Source organism: Dipodomys spectabilis, unplaced genomic scaffold (genome assembly GCF_019054845.1).
Source record: "Dipodomys spectabilis isolate Male_0828 unplaced genomic scaffold, ASM1905484v1 ptg000054l, whole genome shotgun sequence".
Classification (NCBI taxonomy): domain Eukaryota; kingdom Metazoa; phylum Chordata; class Mammalia; order Rodentia; family Heteromyidae; genus Dipodomys; species Dipodomys spectabilis.
In genome coordinates, this window is record NW_024870731.1 from 31,585,163 (window position 1) to 31,605,368 (window position 20,206).

At 42.7% G+C, this 20,206-nt stretch overlaps 1 protein-coding gene across 2 annotated transcripts in view; it reads right to left on the minus strand.

Annotated features, from left to right (window-relative positions):
• Window positions 1-20,206, minus strand: part of Foxp1 (forkhead box P1) — a 606,957-nt gene that overhangs the window by 505,902 nt on the left and 80,849 nt on the right. For both annotated transcript variants that reach the window (XM_042679678.1, XM_042679674.1), the window contains exon 3: window positions 5,776-5,905. The gene's annotated coding sequence lies outside the window, so the exon portion shown is untranslated. The remainder of the gene's footprint in view (window positions 1-5,775; window positions 5,906-20,206) is intronic.

The window sequence follows — 20,206 nt, forward strand, 5'->3', positions numbered from 1 at the left end:
GGGTTCGATTCCTCAGTATCACATAAACAGAAAAAGCCAGAAATGACACTGTGGCTCAAGTGGTAGCCTTGAGCTGAAGAGCTGAGGGACAACGCCCAGGCCCAGAGTTCATACTCCACGACCAACCAAAAAAAAAAAAAAAAAAGAAAGGGATTGAGTTGTCGCTCAATGGTAGAACACTTGTCAACATGCACAACGCCCTGAGGTCTACCCCCAATACCACAAAAGAAAACGAAACAAAGCACTAATCATGGTGCTACCAGATTATTGCCAAAATTGTTCCTACTTAAGACCATTTCACTAAAACAACAAGCAAGGACTGTTCACCAACTGTGTACCAGATATATGCCCTATATCTGGTTTTAGTTCATGCAAAGATGAACTAAAAAGACTGCTTCAAAACCACTTTCCTTATACATTTTACCATTCCTTAACCAAATAAATGGTGAACCTAAAAAGTTTCCTAATTAAGGGGGAATGAGTCTGAGGCCACATTGACACTCAGTAGAAGAGCAATCATGATCAATTAATGATGTCTGTTAGGACACAGAAATGGGCAGAGGAAGAGGAAGTGAGGAAATTGTATGTCAAGAATGTTTGCTATCCTTGATTTAGGCAGAGGTTTGTATAGGTGTCATGTAAAAAAAAAAAAAAAGCCTGCTCGTTACATGAGAAGTGTATAGTCAACTGAAATGTCTAGAAAAATGTGTGCATAATCCCAGAAGAGGTTTAGGGAGGTTTGGAAAATATCTGCAATCTAAATGCAGATTACCTTTATTACAGAGTTGGATCACAGTCTCCGTCCTAGACTAATTTCCTATATCATAAAGCCTATATTCCATTTTATAAATAGCACACACTAAGAATCATAAATTCAGCTAATGCAGAAATTTAACAGGTTTTTTTAAAAAAAAATAAAACTCAGAAAAAGTAGGTTTAGAGCAAGCACTGGAAAGGACAGAAGGGCTTCTTTCTTTGAAGATATGTTTTTCCCTCTAACTCTACCTCCTTGGGGACATAACTAGAGAAGAAATAAATTTCACAGCTAATATATATGAAGTAACATGTTTAACACCATCCAATAAATTTACATCTACCTACACCATATAAATTTATCTCACCTAAACTGTCACCCACAACAGAATTCATTAAAACAATGTTATAGCTTCTGAATTAAATGCAATCTTCTAATTGGAATTTAATCTTACAACAGCAATTGGTGGGCTTTCATTTTTAATTGACAAGTGGAATAACCCATTCATCTGTCTTACAATTGTGTCTGAAAAATGTTAATAGTCTGGTTTGACTTAGGGACTGGTTTGCTTCCACTGTGAGAGACCAGGATGTAAGGCAGGGACTAGAAGTTCCTTCCTCATCATTCATGGATACACAGGAAAGAATGGGCACTCTTTCACTACCTGGAATGACTGCTTTACTAATATACTCCATTATCTCCACACAAACGTGTTAATTTCTGACCTCCATCAGTCCAGACAATGGCTTCTACCATTGCCCCCTAGGCCAATTAGCTATGAGGAAAATATTCAGCCAATGATATTGTTTGTATGAGGTTAGGAACTGAAGAGCGAGGCAAAATAAACGCCTTGAAAATACTTGGGAGATAAAATGTAAGTTGACACTATCTCTGCATGCTGGAGCCCAAGTTATACAATCTGATAGGCAGCTGCCAACGCTCATAACTGCTTATTAAATCTAGCCTCTCTTTATGGTATGAGTGAAGATCTGTATTTTTACCAATATTAGGTTCATTGTGTTATGAAAGAGACCAAAATACTTAAGATCATTCGCCTCAGCTTATAAAACATATTATGTAGTTTATTAAATTGTTAAAATTACTTTTCAGAGTCAAAATTTCAGGGACTGAAAGTTCAAACACAGCCAAGTGGCTTGGCCTAATGACAGGCTGCAGCTCAAGGGGAGTCTGTCAACCAGCATTCCTGTCCCAGAGTCCCTGCCATTTATAGCCACCCTCTCTTAGACTCTCATGGCTACAATCCTGATGCCAAAATGATCTCTCTGCTCTCCCGCAAAAAATAGACATCAACATCTCAAGTTTCATTAAAAAAGCAAAGAAATCCCAGTGCCAGGCACTGGTGGCTCACACCTGTAATCCTAGCTACTCAGGAGGCTGAGATCTGAGGATCACGGTTCAAAGCCAGCCCAGGCAGGAAAGTCCGTGAAACTCTTATCTCCAATAAAAACCACCAGAAAACCGGAAGTGGCACTGTAGCTCAAGTGGTAGGGTGTTAGCCTTGAGCCGAAGAGCTGAGGGACAGCGCTCAGGCCCAGAGTTCGAGCCCCATGACCGACAAAAATAAAGTAACCCCTTACCACATCTCAAGTTAGAAGGATGATTTTTTTATTCTCCCATGCTTCTACTTCTTCATAGTAAGTCAAAAGCTAAAAATGTGATTATGAGAAAGATCCAAAGAGGAATTGTAGGCAATCAAGGGACAACAATGTGAGCAAATCAGACACAACAATGTCACATGATGCATTCACTGTCACTCCAGTTCCACCATTAAAAGAAATGCACTGGTAAGCCATTACAACACCAAAGCAGAGCCTGACAAACAAGCCAGTAAGTTTGCCATCCCCAGTCAATCTTCTCAGGAACGCTCTATGCAAATGCAGACGGTTATTATCACATTTATTAATAACACTGTGGCTAACAGCCTATTAAATATGCAGCAGACTTAACCACTCTTCACTCTTGGAATCTCGTGATGTGCATCACGTAGGTACAAACATCAGCAAAAGCATCAGGCCAGAGAAATAGGCAACTCTGATGCCTGCTGGGTAGATCGTGGCATTAGAGAACCACAACACACCCTCAGACCTCTCTTCTCGCTTTTCTGCCCTCAAGTTAATTTAGTATGCAAGCATGATTATTACCAACATAAATCGAGAACATTACCCATTTTCTGACCTTAAAATTTTTACTGTAATGATCTATTTGTGCAAACCTTTTATCTCATAGATTCATTGTCCTGTGTCTAAGGGAGATGTGTTGTTCTAGCTGCCTGCCCTTATAACTCCCGGTCTGCCCTACCATGAGGACACTTTCCATGAAACGTTTCACTCAGAATCAGAGACAGTTTCAAACCTAAAGACTCCAAATTATCAGCTAGCAAAATTAATTGGTGTGTCTTTCGATTTCTCACTAAATTGTACAGTTCCAAAAAGCACAGGGCTATGAATGAGTTTTGACACTGAAAGCACTGACTAGTTCTCAGACGTGCAGTACATAGATTAGGTAAACTATCATAGAGGGGAAGAATGAGTCCTCTGGGCACATTTTAGATGATGTACCTTGAGAAAAAAATCAGGGGAGGCTAAAAAGTCAGAATACCTGCTCTACTTCACAGTATTTGGATTACCTCTACTTCCTACTAAAAACAGTGAAGAGGTTCATGACGGTCTGAAAAATACAAAGCACTTCTTTATCTACAGGGAAAAAAAAACAAGCAAAATGGTATTAAACTAGGCCTAATCGAATGTTTTCTCAAAAGAAATATTTTCATTATAGTTCCTGAGACTGTTTTTTTCCAAAAGTGGGCCTTAGCCAACTGAAATTAATGAGTAAAATGAACCTAGTATTCAATCAACCCATTCATGTGGTTTTGTTCAATTTCATACATCAATTTTATGACAATGAGACTGAGTCAGACTCTCAGTACTGAAGACAGAGATGTCATGTAACCCAGAGCCTGGGTTGGGTGTTATTTCAATACCTTCAGAATGCCAACATTACTATGAATTCTCATGCATGTATGAGTTAAGAATAAGACTTTTACCTGGATCTGCAGACAATCCATGAAAGTCTATCACTGAAATAAAGCATTGGAAACCCTCAGAAGAACCCCACAGGTAAGAGAATCATAGTACATGCCTGAGACCACACAGAAAAGTGATCTAAGGTCTCTTACACACCTCACAACACTTCTCTTCAATGCAGACAGCCTTGCCCCACACTTTATTGCTTATCATTTGCCTTATTTCTTGCCAATAAAATGAAGACTACTGTATGAAAGAAGAAAAGACTTGATTTTTATCTCCATATCTAGTTCTGACAGAAGAGAATGAAAAGTACAACTAGCTCAACATCAAAATGGCCCATGTGGAAGTGCATTTGAAAGTAAAGAGGCTCTTTGAGGGCCACCTAGTCTCTGGTATTGATTGGGGTTAGTGATTTCCCTAATGTTCTTTTTTTTTTTTTTTTGGTCAGTCATGAGGCCTGAACTCTGGGTGCTGTCCCTCAGCTCTTCAGCTCAAGGTGAGCACTCTACCACTTGAGCCACAGCGCCACTTACAGTTTTCTGAGTAGTTTATTGGAGATAAGAGTCTCACGGACTTTCCTGACCAGGCTGGCTTTGAACCGTGATCCTCAGTCTCAGCCTCCTGAGTAGCTAGGATTATAGGCATGAGCCACCAGTGCTCAGCTCCTAATGTTATTTTGTAAATCAAAACGGGAGGGGTTTGTCAAAATGACCAGAAGTGATAAAATCTTGAAAACTGTAGCCGAATTATCTGAATGCATACATAATAGTGTCTTCCAGAGACATGTCGTCAGAAGAGGTACACTGAGCTAAATGAGCTGAATGTTTTAATATCTGTAAATGAGATAAACTGGTAAGAAGCACTAACTGAGGACCAAACAATAGGTCCATGTGGCCTAAACCCAGGGACTGGATCATCCCACAGAATACTTGAGCTTCAGCAATCCCATTTGTAAACCAAGAAGCTTTATACAGCCAGCTTCTAGGGCTTCATTAGTACTGACATAACAGGATTCTCTAAGCTTCATGATTTTTTTTAAACATAGGAAATCGGAGAAGAGAGAGTAGTTTTCTACACATCATGGAAATAAGAGGTTCTTCATATGTGATGTTAAAGCTTCACCAAGCTTCCTGCATGGCACAGAATGTGTTTTTGAATACCAACTCCACTAAGACACATGCGTTCATGCCATGACTCTCACCACCAAATACCATCCAATATAAAACCTAAAAATAAGTGGTTCCCCCCCCCCAAACTGATCTCATTCTATGACAAAGCGACCACTGAATGATGTCAGAGTTTTCACCCGAAACATCTGGCCTCTATCAATTGCTGTTTCACAGGGAAGTCCTTCTTTCTGAGGAACATGATAAATGGACAGTAGCAAATGGCAAAATACACAAAACAGGAAAAGATCGTGTCCTTAAAGAAAAAACAAACAAACAAAAAAATATGTCCCTGAAAAAGTTCAATGAATAATCTGATGACATAAACTGTGATAGAAAAAAATACCCAGCAGACTTTCATAAAATCTTTGAAGTCCAAAGTTTCCAACCCCGTGACTTTCTCAAGAGCCCCATCCTGTGGAAGGTGTGGGATGGGACACTCTGAGCATCTGACTGACGTTTCCCCTAGGATTCAAGATGAAGTAAGTATGGCCTACTTCAAGGTGGCTCACATTCTCAAGTTGTGAGAAGACCAAAAAAGAACTTACTCGTTCTGACATGTGGTCCATAATTTAGACAGTCTATCAGTATGTGATTAAAACTTCTTTTGAAAAACAACTTTTCCAGTGTCCCTTTATAAACCCTCAGATCACTATAGGAATTATCTGAAAAGGTTATACCATAAAAACAACAGCCGACTGTGTCCCCCCTCCTTCCAAAGTGAGAATCTCACATCCACAGTGGGCAATTGTCCTGATGGACTGTTTGTCTTGGGATTTCAGGTGAATAATCACCCACTTTCACTCACCCTTTTGGCTAGCAGACATCACATCCATCCGTTCATGGCTGACAACAAATCAGAGAAGGGATCGAAGCCCTCACCATTGCCAAAATGTCTTGTTTGGAAACTGGAATTGTCAGCAGAAGCTTCTGGGCCACTGTAACACACAAAAATATTTTTTACACATAACTAAGATATAAACCACCACTTCCTTACTCTTGAAAACAGTAAGACAGACATAGACTCAAAAGGTGGGGGAAACACCGTTCCAACAAGGGGGTGTCAGTACATCCACCGGCTGCTGTCAAGAAAGCACCGGAAATAAGTCTTTTCAGATACACTTACCAATGGCTTCTTTTAAAAATAAATAAATAAATATTTGGCATTGATTTACTTTTTTAAAATTTTATTTGCTTATTTAGTGGTGTTCAGGCTTGAACTCAGGGCTGTATGCATGCTAAACAAGTACTCTACCACTGAGCTACATCCCTAGCCCTTACAAATGACTTCTATGCAGTTGCTGAAAGGGAGTTATTTGTACTAAAGACTTAAAAATCTTTTAGTATTTCAAATGTAACATGACTTATTACAAAGAGCTCAGATAAGAAGCTGTGTTAAATCTTACAGATAAACACACCCTTTCTTATAAAGCAACTATCTCTTTTAGAGGCTGAAACAGGTATGGTAAGTACCCATGGCTTAAAATCATTTCTTCATGTATTTAATTAATCATCTATGTATCTATCCATTAAGATCATTTTAATAATAGCAATAATAAAATGAGGAAGACTGTGATTTTTCTCCAAAATTATTCTACTGCATTCTAAAAATGGCTATGAATTCTAGAAGGACCATACGTATCCACGCAGATAGTCCATAGAAGAAGAACACACTGGAGTGACACCAGCGTTTGAAGTTACGAAGTCTGAATTCTGGACTCAGTATTGTTACCATTTAGGAGTGTGGCCAAAGGAGAGCCAGTTAGCATCTCAAGGTTCTAATCACTTTACCTGTAAGGTCAGGCATTAACCAAAGCTCACAAAGTCCCACCTATGCCCATGCTCCTTTGCCTTATAAAACATACTTATTCTAAATGACCTCAAATATCTATAAGCTTCTCCTTTAAGTTGCCTGATTAAAAGACCATGCATTTGTTTTAGGCAGAACTGTCATTCATCAATACCAAGGATGAGCTGTGGGTGGTTTTCCAAGTACTTAGAATAACTCTCACCATGGCACACTATGCCCAGTGCTGGTGAGCTGTTATTTAGTGGCTGGTGTCATCCCTTGGATGCCCCCACAAAGCTTCCATTCCTCTCCAGGGAGTACAGCTCCAACTCCTCTGGAAATCCTCCCAAATGCATTCTAGATCAGTGTTTCTTAAATTTCAGTGTGTAGAAGCAACACTTGAGCTTTTCAGATTACAGATCCTGGGGCCATTCTTCCAGAGACTGACTCTGGGGTGGGCCTGAGATTCTGTATTTCTAGCAAACTACCAGGAGAGGCTATTTCTGCCTAACAGGAGGCATATTTTGAGTCCAAATGGCAAACCCCATTCTCCAACTCTCATACAGTCTTGAGACCCAAGATGCATTTCCAAGATGAAGTCTATGACACATAACAAAAAGAAACAGGCTGCAGTGCTCCTCCGTTCTTAAATTCACACTTAATTCTTAAAAATTCACACTTAAATTCTTAAAATTCACACTTCATTCCACTACAAAATTTGATCATTGTCTCCTTCCTCAATATGGCTGCACACCACAGACCCAATCCTTCACTGTGACCAGTGTGAAGCTAGCAGATGCTCTTGTTTAAACATTTCCTGCCTCAGGGTTGATCTACTTTAATGGGCTCTGGGATTTTAGGGACAGAAGCCACTGGTAAAATTCTGTACTGCCTGCCCACCTACTTAACCTTAGTCCCCACTTACTGCGTCCCTAGGAGCTCTGGAACTTCTCCCGCGTTTACTTACATCTTCCCCACTAGACAACGGCCCCATGAGATAAAGAAACTCTGCTTTGTTTACCATGTGCCCGCCAAATTTCAGAATAAGGATTGGCTCATAGCAGGCTCTCTCCTACTACAATCTTTTGAAGGATTCATTTCAACCAATGAATCAAAAACCAATTAAATTATCAACAACCTCTAAATGTGCAATTGCCGCTTACTGAAACTGCCTAAGATGCTATTTCGGGGATTTTCAACAGTTAGTTCACCCATACGAGTTCCCAGTAGATTCTATTATTGCAAACATAATGTTCAGATAAGAACACTAAGACCGAGAGAGTTTTAGTGGCTTGAGTCTCTAAAAGTTGCTCTTGTTAGAAATCCCAGTCTTTCCAGCCACTACACTAATGCAAACATTCTAAGGGCCGATCTTGTGCTGTATCCACCCTTGCTGACTCATCCTTGCTCAAGTGAGTTTTGGCTGTGAGACTGTGTAGAAGACACTTAACCTTTCTAAATACAAGCCTTTCTCCTGCAGGGAATGATGGCAGTGGGGAAGAAGGTTAGGTACAAGGCGGCAGAAATAGATGAGGAAGGTGGGAAGCTAGAAAATGTCTCCTTTCTCAGGGAAGAACACTAAACTATACTGGACAAATGCTGACACTGCTGCCCCCAACCTCCCTGCCCAGGGATTCCTGCTTCCAGGCTCCACAAAGGCAAAAAACCAAGATTTCATTTTAGTGAAAGTTCAGAATTTGTCAAAGACAGTAGCTAAATTTTTAAGTTTCCATTAAAAAAACAAAAACAAAAAAAGCAGAAAGAAACAAACCACCACAACAAAACTTCACAACTCCTGACACAAATGATTGCTGAGGTTCCTCCTGACTCTAGTTCTGTGTTTCTAGATCAAATCAGACACACTTAAGAAGAGATACAAGTGAACAGAGGAAAACATAAAACAAGAAAGACTCAGCAGATATCTTCTGGGCACATAATTCTAGAAGAAATCTCGTGAGCAAGTTTTGGAAGGAGTTGGAAGACTGGATGGGAAGAAAAAGTTACTCCACAATGTCTGAAAAGCTATTAAAAGGCTAGAGCAGTAAGTAAGCAGCATGCGAGCAGGGCACAGCCAGCAAGAAGGCGGCCTGGGAGAGGTCCTTTGCGTAAGGGACTGGAGCAAGGGCTAGCTGACAGATAAACTGATCATGCAATGCTCTGGGACCTTTCTCCCTAGTGCTGCCTCACGTGACTTGCAATATAGTAGTGTCCAGACATATCCAAAAATAAAGGACCAACCCCCAGTATGTTTGTGGAGCATGTTTTATTTCCTATGTGTTTTGTTAAGAACCCCATAGACAAGGTAAGCCTGGATTCTTTCTTCATGCCACTCTCTAACTAAAATACTTAACTGCTCCGAGCTCTAGAAATGAAAAATACAGCAACTGTGGTAAAGGAAGACAGATATCCAAATAAATTATCCAGAACACAGCCCACAGGCAAAAGCTGTCTACCTAGAATTGTATACCCAGACAAACTATCTTTCAAAAATGTATGTGAAATAAGAGCTGTTGAGACAAAAAGAAGTTTATCACCTCTCTGTTACAGAGGACATTATGAAAGATTTATTTCAGGACCAAGAAAATGATTCCAGAAGAAAAGTTCTCCGATTAAAAAAAAAAAAAAAGGAAGGAGAGCCAAAATGATAAGAGTTAATGTGTAAGTAAACGAATAAATGCATTAACCAAACCATGTACAGGTCTCAAACATTAAAACATATAAAAGCTGGAAATACCATATGGGCTTCCTACCCAAGTTTGCCTTACATGTATTGAAGCCATGTGGATCAAAAGCAGGCCAGGCTAGAAATGCAGATTCCACCTTCCACAGCCCAGAAAGAAACCAGGCTTCCCAGAGATCTGCATGTGAGCAGGCATGCCAAGGATCTGAGGGCCAGTACCTTGTCCTCCGGGAGTCACAGGGGCTCTGACCTCTCAGAGCTCTAGGCTGCCTTTGTTGTGTTCCACTTCCCTGCAGCCCCAAGAGTGCCCAGGCCAGGAAGGCAGCAGTAACCCTGCCTCGAACCTGCTAATCAAGAGCTGCAATAAATTAAAAGCCCATTAAAATATTTTCGAGAAAAGCCTCCAAGTGCTGAAACATTAATTGTGCCATATCCAATCTGTTTTCCTAGAGATTTGAAAAGCCAGATTACCATCCAGGGGGTCATTAGAAAGAATGAAGCTTTCTCCCTTTGCAATTTACATATTTTAAAAATGCATACACTCTGGCAGTGGTCACTTAGTCCTTTCCAGAGCTTTCCAAACTCTTATGGCTACTCCAAATACCACCATCTAGCCACGGGAAAAGAAGCCGAGAATAACACGGTAGCCTGCTTTGTTTTTTTTGTTTTGTTTTTTTGTTTTTTGTTTTGTTTTAAACAAAAAGAACCAAAAGCCCAGGGCCTGTGGTTACAAAACGGCTCCAGGGAAAACAGGTAGAGGCAGCAACAAAACAACAGTGATGTTTTCTTGTTTTGTTCTCCCCTGTTTATTTTTCCCTGAAGCAATCTCTGCTTGGTACAAAAGTCTGCAGGGAGCTGGAAAGAGCAGCTGTGGTTCCCTGAGGCCAGGACCTAGCAATCAAGTTGTTTACCAAACACTGCCAAGCGCTGGGAAACAACAACAGCTCAGGCAGTGTTTGCATCTATTTTTCAAAACACCCCCACCCCCACCCCCAGCCTGCCTGTATATTGGAACTTTCCTGCATGGCTGAGGGGAGAAAAGGGAAATTAAAGACATGAACTGCATAGGGTCCTGACACTCCTCCCACCCCACCCCCAGGAATCCATGATTCCATCTCTGCTGAAGAAAACCTATTCTGAAAAGGGAGCCTTGGAGGTCTGCAGAATTTCAAGCAGTGGATTGATATCAAGGGGCACTTTCAAGGATGCTACCAGTGGAGATGCCTTTTGCTCCAGCTACAGCCAGACAAAGGCATCCAACTGCGGTATGCTAACATCTTCATCAAGCACTGGTCTCCAGGAGAGTTTAGAAAACAAAGATGGTTGGGATCCTCCCTTGATTTCCATACTCAGCAGCTCCAAGAGAAGGTCTGCACATTTCTAACAGGTTTCCAGGCAATCGTGATACCACTGTGACAACCACTGGTCTAAAGCTATGTGTTTGTTTTCCAGCCAAGAAGGTCTGGGAACATGTTTTCCTCCATGACTTCTCCTGCAGGAGATGCACAAAGGCCTTCCGAGAACACAGCACATGCCAGGGTTTTCCATTTGCTTCTCCAGATGCTCTGCCCACCCCACCCCACCATATTCTGGTTCCTTCGGCTACTAGTTGGGTTCAACCAGTGACCACTGTCATCTCAGGAGACTATAGAAAACAGGGTATTCATTCCCCTGACTACTTCCCCTTCTGCTAACATACTGCAGGGTAATAAGTCCTTCTAACTGGCCACAACTCCTCCCAGTATCCTTGAGAGGAAAGTCCAAAACAACATGCTGTCCAATGAGCTGCATGAGAATGTAAAATCTGTAAATTTACACACAAACAAAATCTTCTTTATTTTTTTGGTCAATTGTGATGCTTGAATTCAGGGCCTGGGCACAGTCCCTGAGCCTCTTTGTGTTCAAGACTACAGCTCTACCACTTGAGCCACAGCACCACTTCTGGTTTCTGAGTGGTTAATTGGAGAGAGGAATCTGCCTGGCTAGCTTTGAACCATGGTCCTCAGATCTCAGCCTCCTGAGTAGTGAGGATTAGAGGTGCTAGCCCTCAGCGTCTGGGTTAAAATAATGCACAAGCCTGGTGCTAAGATCTGAGGAGGACAGCCTGGGCAGGAAAAGTCATGAGACTCCTATCTCCAATTAACCACCAAAAGCCAGGAGTGGCTCAAAGTAAGTAGAGCACTATCCTTGAGCACTAAAATTCAGTTAGAGTATTCAGGCCCTGAGTTCAAGCTCCAGGGCCAGCACTCCCCCATACCCCCCAAAAAAGCACAGATGTGTACATATGTGGACCTAGACACAGATAGACATTTCCTTTCTTTTCTTTTTTTGACACAGGTAAATCAGATCAGTCAGAAGATCAGGAACTCCACAGTTAAGTAAGGTCATCTCCCAGTATTCACCTAGGCTCCATCCCAAAGGCCAAGGGGGCCTACTTCATCTAATGGATTACACAGCTGATAAGAAAGGAGCATGTTTGTGAGAGATTCAATCGCTCTAATTTACTAACTTAGTCTCCTTTGTTGCAAATGGCACCAAAATAGAAAGGGAACAGCAGTGGGTGGAGCAGACTCCATCACCGACTCCTGTGAATAACTTTCTGACAAGGCTGAACCCAGTGCAAAAAGCACAAGGTATGCCTCATGCCAATCTGCCTCAATTAATAAAGCCTAAAGCAGAAGAACAAATAATACCACTATTTTAAAGATCATAACAATAACTCCAAAGTACTCTCAATAAGTTATCTGTCTGAGGAGACCAAGTGTTACAGTCCTAGTAAAATTAATCACTAAATTGATCGAAAAGGATCACTCCACTGGGACTTGTGGTTTGAGACTCATCACACTAGGAAGATTTCTTGCAACTCACCAGAAGACGTATTGGCATGCATGCTCAAAAACAAGTTTTTTTGTTTTGTTTTGTTTAATGTAGACCACTATATTAATTAGAACACACGAGGAATATGGTTTCTATGTAATTGCTTTCCTAATCTCCCCTGCCCTCTCTCTCTCTTTCTCTCTCCCCTCCCCCTTTCTCTCCCCTTCACCCCTCTCTCCTCTCCCTCTCCTCAATCCTCTACCTGTCTCTGTTTCTCTCCCTGTGTGTCTTCAGAAGACTCCCTTTAAAGCCTGAAGACTGGTGAGTTGTTTTCATCAACTCCATCTGTTCCAATCCACTTACCTGAGCCCCAGCCCTGCAGTAGACAAGACTGACCTAACAGCAATCTCTGCCTTTTGTTCTCATGCTTCCTCATCAGAGATGAGCCAGACCACCCCCTGCACTGCCCAACACCCCAGATCCCTCCTTTCAGGGGAGGAACCGCCATTCATCCTTTGCCTGGGCCCTCCACCCTCCATAACCAATCTCCGGATGTATCTGAGTCTTGCCTGTTTCCTTACCTATGTTCCTTGCCTCCTTTTCAGAAGTCCTTTGTTCCAACACCTCCTGGAATCCAGGTACATAAAAGGAAAAGGCTGGCCTCTTCAATTCCTTCCCAACAGCCAGCTTACCACTCTGCCCACAGAGCACCTTGCCTATCACCTACCTGCAAGGAAAATAGCATTGCCCTCCTTCACATCCTGTCCTTCCTAGGCCTCCTTTCCATCACCATGTGTAAAGGGACTGTGGCTCCCGCCCCACTACAGCTTTCACCTCTAAATGTCAAGGACACTCAACTACACACACTTGAGAATTTTAGTATCTCCTCCACAATATCTGTCTATCTTTAGGAGGCTCAATTCTACTAGGCCCAGAAGACAGTCCGTTCACTAGCATGCTCAAGGCTTATAGTAGGCCTGACAGGAATGAGGCACTCCTAAGCATGTGTATACAATTTCTCAGATGAGTGAATACACATTTGATCTTTACTCCCTTTGCCTAAAAGCTTCTTAGGCACAGGAAAAAACTGTACAGTACAAAAATGTAAGAGTATGGGCTGCAGAACGAATTGCCTACATTCTGTTCTAGCTCTGCTGATCACTGGCTGTGACCCGACTAGTTCCTTTGTACTTGAAAAGTGTCGTAAGGTCTATCCACCAACAGAAAGGAATTCCTTAGTTGTCACGATTTGCTTATGAAACATTCCCTACAGGCTCATGCCCTACTGGAGGTTTGGTTCTCAGTTGATGGGTTTTTCCCTAAATGCTTCAATCCTGAGGGCTCTGATCTAGTCAATGCATTCATCTCTTAAAAGGATTCATAAGGCCTAGGAAGAGGAAATGTAACTGAAGGTATGTCTTGGGAAAATCTCTCTTCTCTCCTACCCCTTCCCTTCCCTTTCCCCACTTCGCTTTCTCTCCTTCCTGTCCACCATGAGGTAAGCTGGTTTGCTATGTACCACATATACCTGACTGAAATGTTCATCTGTGTCACAGGCAAACAGAAGTGGAACCAGCCAACCATGGACTTTAACTGAGTCAAGAAAACAAAAACAAGAATCAAAAAAAAAAAAAGAAAGAAAGAAAGAAAGGAAGGAAGGAAAGAAGGAAAGAAGGAAGAGAGGAAAAGAAAAGAATCAACTCTTTCCTTCTTTAACTGCTTCTCTCAGGTATTTCTCACAATGACAAAAAAAAAAATGTGATTAACACACTAGTGAAAATCCCTGCTACTCTGTTACTCCCTCTACATCTTCAGGAAAGCCAAAGTAGGGTCCTGCCATTTCATAGACTCACTCCATGCTGAAGACCTTGAGCCCTGAAGCCCCTTTGCTGACTCAGATCCACTCATGGAGCTACCAAGGTCAATTTCTCCAAGATATATTGAGCACACCATTACCACTTGGGGTGACTCTAAGATCACACTGTGGCACCCATACCTTGAAAAATCCCTGCATCACTCAGGACATCCTTGTCTTTGCTCTGGATCTTGTGAGGGGACCATTCAGTCCCCTCACAAGAGTGAGATGAAGCAAGGGCTGGGCATGTTCACGTCAAAGTCCTAGACAATGATAGGACAGCACCAGGGATAGAGGTCATTGTGAGTGATTTTTCTGGAGCTAGCCTCGTTGCTTAGATGGCAATCAGTCTATGACAAGTAGTTCTTTAAGAGTCATGAAGGGCTGGATGCCACTGATTCTTGCCTGCAATCCTAGCCACTCAGTAGGTTGAGAAGCTAGGATTGTGGTTCAAGGTCAACCCAGGCAAGAAAAACTGTGAGAGGCTGTAATTGACTACCAAAAAAGCCAGAAGTAGAGCTGTGGCTCAAGTGCTCCAGTGTGGGCCTTGAGCACAAATGTTGATACAGCACCCAGGTCCTAAGATCAAGCCCCAGGACTAGCACCAAAAAAAGAGTCACAAGAGGTCCAGCTGCTGGTGGCTCATACCTGTAATCCTATCTACTTAGGAGGCTAAGACTGGAAGGATTGCAGTTGAAGGCCTGGCAAGGCGGAAAAAGTTCCTAAGACTCCTCTCAATCCAAAGTTGGAAGCAGTGGCATATATCTGTCATCCAAGCTATGTGGGAGGCTGAAATTAGGAGGATTGTGATTCCAAGCCAGCTCAGGCAGAACAGTTCACAGACTCTATATGTGGGAGGCTGAAATTAGGAGGATTGTAATTTCAAGCCAGCTCAGGCAGAACAATTCACAGACTCTATCTCAGTGGAGGGAAGCTGAGGGTGGTGGTGTTGCCTGGTCATTCCAGCGGCATGCCTGGAACAGGCGGATCATGATCCAGATGCAGGCCAAGATAGAAAAAGTGACCTTATCCTAAAAATAACCAGCAGAAACCAAGGCTGGAGGAATGGCTCAGTGGCAGGGCACCTGCACTGCAAGTTTCAGGCCCTGAGTTCAATCTCAGCACTTGCAAGACAAATAAATAAATAAAAGGAAAGGAAGAAGAATCCTGAGGGAGCTAGATATGGTGGTGTACACCAAAAATTTCAGATCTCGGGAGGTTGAGGATGAGAATCTCAAGTTCGAGACCAGCCTAAAAATAGTAACACACAAAAGACAAAACGAAAGGTTCTGCAAGTGTATCTTGATGATCAAACAACACTGGCCTTGTATACAGAAGACCCTAGGTTTGATCCACAGCACCACAGGGAAAAAGAGGAATCATGGGAACTCCAGACTCCAGTTCACAAGTACCTCGCACTCATGGTTTCCCATGGTTCACAAGGCATGAGCCACCCATTCCCACGGGTGAGCGGGGTTGAAAGGGTAATGGTGTCCCTGTCCCTGAGGGGCAGGGGAGGCTAGGCAGCTGCCTGGAAGAACAGGCAAGTGAGCACAGAGCTGGCTGCCATCTGCGTTCTTTATAAGGTTTTTGTGGTAAACATGTTTACTCTCTTCTGATTGGCTAAGCTTATCATGATCGAGTATTTTGTTTTGAGTCTCTCTAAACATGTTTATTGGAGGGGAATGCTTCTTTTGATAGCTAGCACACTTATTTTTCACACTTTTTAACTTCAAAACATATTTTCCACAGCCTGTGGTAAACAAGTCTAGGTGGTAAACAATTATATTATTTCATTTCACACAAGGGAGGTGAGGCTAGGCTAGGCCTTTATTCAGAGGCTTGAATCATGGTGCAGTTCCAATAGGACTCTCTCTCTCTATTGGGTAAGATCAGGAATTACATTAATAGGATGACAGTAACAAGTAAACATCAAATGGGCTGTCAGAAAGTAGGAGCATCACACACCAGCCTCAGTTTCCCCAATAAGAACATTCTGTGTAAGTCAGTCACAAAGGCATCGAAGGCTGTCTTGTGAAGTCACAGGATCTATATGCGCTGTGAAAGGGTTATATAACCAGCATAGGTACAGCTGATACTGAAAGGGAAATAAATTTAAAAAAAATATTTCAAAGCACAAAGAAACAAAGTAGGACACAGTATTAATTGCAGTTCTTTTGGGACTTGTTTTGTGTGATGATTTCTGTCTGCTTTGCAATTAGGAAAAGGCTGGTGGCTTTGAATGTGAAAATTAAAATCCTTTCCCAAATGGAAAGAGAGAAACAGGATGAAGAATTAAGAGAAAGGCATGAAAAAATGAAGTATCAGTAAGAAAAATGAATGATTCTTGAATGAGGGTTTCAGAGAGCCATCAGAAGAACCATTATGTGAAATCCCATTGTATGTAGTAGAGACACATCTCTCTTGTATAATACTGGGTACCAGTATTCCAACTGGAAACCAAACCTATTTTATACCACAGGGCTTTGAGTTTAATCATAAACCAATTGAAAGAACAAAAATAGAGAACAGATTCTTTGTTAAAGCAAATGATATCCGATTCTCTAATAATCTTAAATTCATGGTAGGGGTAAGAGGAGGGCAATGCAGACAAGAATCGAATGTATATCCTACAAAATTAAGTCAAGGGAACGGGTAGCTAGGAAAGGGATGGGTGAGAATGTTGAAAGGGATGAAAACAACCAAGATATACTGTTTTCATAGACTGTTTTGTTAAATGGCAACTCCTTTGAACAACTACCTAAAGATGACTTTTAAAACAAAAATCATCAAACCAAATTACCAAATGTCATTGCCAAAATGTCATACCATACTACCACCGAGCAGTATTTCAGGTGTAGGCAAAGCAACAATTCCAGGTATACAACGTACAGACAGGAGAATACAGGCAGATGAACAGACTCATTCCTATAGTTGTAACAAGCCTCAGAGATATTCTGGATGGTGGTCAGAAAGGCAGCCACCTTTCCAAACATTTAAATTGTCTCACTTATCAAGGACTCAAACCATAATGAGTAAGTTCCCAGGTAGTTTTAGCAGAAGGATAAGAAGAACCAGGCACAGCCGGGCGCTGGTGGCTCACGCCTGTAATCCTAGCTACTCAGGAGGCTGAGATCTGAGGATCGCAGTTCAAAGCCAGCCCGGGCAGGAAAGACCGTGAGACTCCTATCTCCAATAAACCACCAGAAAACCGGAAGTGGCGCTGTAGCTCAAGTGGTAGAGCGCTCGCCTTGAGCTGAAGAGCTGAGGGACAGCGCCCAAGCCCAGAGTTCAAGCCCCACGACCGACAAAAAAAAAAAAAAAAAAAAGAAGAACCAGGCACATGGGTACACAAGAGAAAGTAGTAGCAAGAGACACTTTTCCCCCAGCTTTGCAACTACTGTTTGACACCATTTTAGTCAGTAAGCATCTCCAAGGCTCTTATAAAATGTCAGCATTGAATTGTTCATCTTCCTGAACAACAGCATGTCACCCACTTTCTGCCACAAATGGAAAGCATCATTTCGGAGGTTAACCAAGAATTCCAGGCTACAAGCATCAATAAAATAGTTGGGGTGGTTGAAATGACCCCCCACGAAATCTTAAGTTCCCACAACTTAAAAGAGACAGAAAGGAAATTTTCAACCGATGCCACACGAGTCATCAAGGCTGCTTCAGCACTGGGCTGTCTGAGCAGACAGGTGACTCAGTGGGAAAGGGTTTCCCAGCCAGCCATTTTCTGGCCCACACCCTCAAAGCAATTTTTCCTCAGTCTTTTAAAAACTGGAAAAGTACATGACTAATGACATGATTGAAGGAGGAACTTCCAGACAATTCTTACAAACTTGCAAAAAATGAAGACAGTAAGTAGATAAGAAAAAGAAGAAGAAGAAAATCTAGGCCACAAGGGCCCACAGTCTGATGGCCTCATGTGCTTGTGAGGAGGAAGCGTTGCATTGTGGGTAGGAATGGTGTGGTTTGGAAGTGTATCAAAAGGGCCAGAAGACGTGCTAAGACAGTATCACCAAGGAAAACTGTCAAGAGACTCAAAGCAGTGAACTGTTTATTGTAAATAGAAAGATAAGGGACACTGCTTTCCCTGGGATGTCCAGCAAAGAAGAGAGACTGAGATGTTTTCCAGCAATTAGATAAGATAACACACAGGAACCTTTCTTTACCACACTGCACGCTGGGTTCTCTCTATACTGCCTTCCTCCTACTACCTCCTACAACTGTGGCACTAGCAAACACCATTGTCTTACACATAGGGAAACTGAGGCTGGGGAAGCAAGCCACAGACTATCTGAAACCTAAGTCTTGCCCTTTAGTACCGAATAGCACTGTGTGCCCCCTCTTCCAACAGCTCCGCCGGAAATGTGAAGACATTTGGAAAGGCTCCCAAGATCAAGCGCAAGTGGGAACGTCAGGGCTATAATTCTACCAGGAGTTCCACGCTGCCTCCCACAGACTAAATCCCTGGCTTCCTGCTGTAAGCCAGGCAAATCCTGGGAAGCAGGGAAGCAAGGATCCAAATCAGTCCTATATAGGGCTACCTGGGAGGCGCTATGGGACAGGCCCAGCTGAGAGCAGGCCCAGGAGAGGTGAAGAGGAGATATCTGCCCAGTCTCCTATCACATGGTGCAAGGTGATATTTCCTGTCCCCCCACATGCTGCCCTTCTCCCTCCTGACCTATGCACACTGGCCTTTCTTTTCCCCTGCCTTCGGCCCCAGGAAGTCACCTGTCCAAAGCCTGTAGCACAGAGCAGGGATGCGATGCAGTGCTAGAGTACTTGGCTAGCATGGGGGCCCTGGCATGCACACACGCATGCATCGCACACACACACACACACACACACACACAAATGCACACTGGAGAATTATGGTTTCCACACAGAAGCTTTTCAAATGAAGGGAAGTGGAGCTTTTACAGAGCCACTAGTAACACGCGTGTAGAGGGAGGGGCACCAGCCTCAGTCTACTTCTCAGCAGGAGAAGTAAAATAACAATGCACCAGTTAAGTAAGTTTTCAGGACCACCGTGAGAGCTGTGTCCTGGGGACCGCATGATTAATTGCCAGGTGAATTCTACCAACAACAACCGTTCCAAGTTCAAAAGGAGGGAGTAATTGCTTCCAGGAAGTCGACCACAGGTGGTAAACTCCACGGAGCTCAACTTCAGGTCAGCTTCAGGACAGAGCAGAGATCACCTGACTGCACCACACAGGGGTCCATAACACTCCAGTTCTTTGGACCTCGATCTTCCTGTACAATGGAGGTCAGGACAGTTGCCACAGCGCAGAGTGAAGATGAGGTAGAAGCAGACATGTGGTAGGTGACGTTATTTTTATGTCCAAACTCCAGGGCCAAATGCTCCATCAATAGCCTTCCACCCTCCCTACACTGGCTGCTCTTCCTTACCTGCCCAGCAACCAAAGCCCTCAGCCTTCTTTGCCACCAAGCTGGAAACTCTCTGAGGGATTCCCCTCTGCCCTTCCCCCATGTCAGGCAGTCACCACGTTCTCCTGTGACTTAAGTCTCTATCTGTCTCTTACACCTAGACTCCATTTCCAATGTGCCATGACAAGAGCATGAAAACGGTACATTTGACAAATGGTGCTCATGACAGCCCCACAATGCCTGGTACAGAACCAGCAACACACCTGAGGGCTGCCCAGCCCCAAGTCCCCGGCTCTTCTTCTTGTCTGATCTTAGACTTACTGGACTTAGACTTACTAGACTTACTGTCTACTCTCCACAAGACCAGATTTAGGTCAGTGACCCACACACAGTGTGTTCAGTATACTTCAGTTTTCTTTTGTGTCTATCAACTGTAAATTCGGAGAAAGTTTCCCAAATAGAAACAGGAACTTTTCTGGAAGGAAACTGAACACAGCTTCAGTGGATAGAAAAACATGTATGCCTGTTCAAGTCTTTAGAAAAGATCCTAATGAAATAGTGCTCACCAAGGGGGGAAAATAGCCAAAGTTGTAAAGAACAAAGAAACACATCACAGCGTTATCTGTCATATATCAAACCGAGAAAAATGCTCCCCTATAAATTAAATGCCAAGAATGAAATACCATGTAACCATTAAAGCA